The 478-nt window shown below is 42.3% G+C and overlaps 1 protein-coding gene across 2 annotated transcripts in view; it reads right to left on the bottom strand.

The window, feature by feature from the left end:
* The window catches only part of ehmt1b (euchromatic histone-lysine N-methyltransferase 1b), a 41,090-nt gene that overhangs the window by 23,969 nt on the left and 16,643 nt on the right, over positions 1 to 478 (bottom strand). The window lies entirely within an intron of this gene.

The raw sequence follows: 478 nt of genomic DNA, 5'->3' as shown, positions 1-478 counted from the left end.
GCATGGTGGTGCAAAAATCATGTTATGGGGGTGTTTCCCATACTGTGGTGTTGGGCCATTTATCACATACCAGGAAATATGGATCAGTTTCAATACATCAAAATACTCAGAGGTAATGTTGTATTATGCTCAAGAGGAAACACTTTTAAAATGGGTCTTTCAACAAGACAATGACCCAAAACACACCGGTAAGAGAACAAAGTCTTGGGTCCAGATAAACCAGATTGATGTTATGGAGCGGCCCGAAACCCGGACCTCAATCCCACAGAACACCTGTGGGGTGACATCATAAATGCTGTTTCTGAGGACAAACCCAGTAATGCAGAGGAATTGTTGAATGTAGTTCAATGGTCCTGGGCTGGAATACCTGTTCACAGGCGCCAGAAGTTGGTTGACTCCATGCAACACAGATGTGAAGCAGTTCTTAGAAATAATGGTTATGCTACTAAATATTAGTGCAGTGATTCAAAGTAAAGCA

Source organism: Etheostoma spectabile, chromosome 16 (genome assembly GCF_008692095.1).
Source record: "Etheostoma spectabile isolate EspeVRDwgs_2016 chromosome 16, UIUC_Espe_1.0, whole genome shotgun sequence".
NCBI lineage: Eukaryota > Metazoa > Chordata > Actinopteri > Perciformes > Percidae > Etheostoma > Etheostoma spectabile.
Note: the sequence above shows the minus strand (reverse complement) of the source record. Positions and strands in the feature narration are given on the sequence as shown.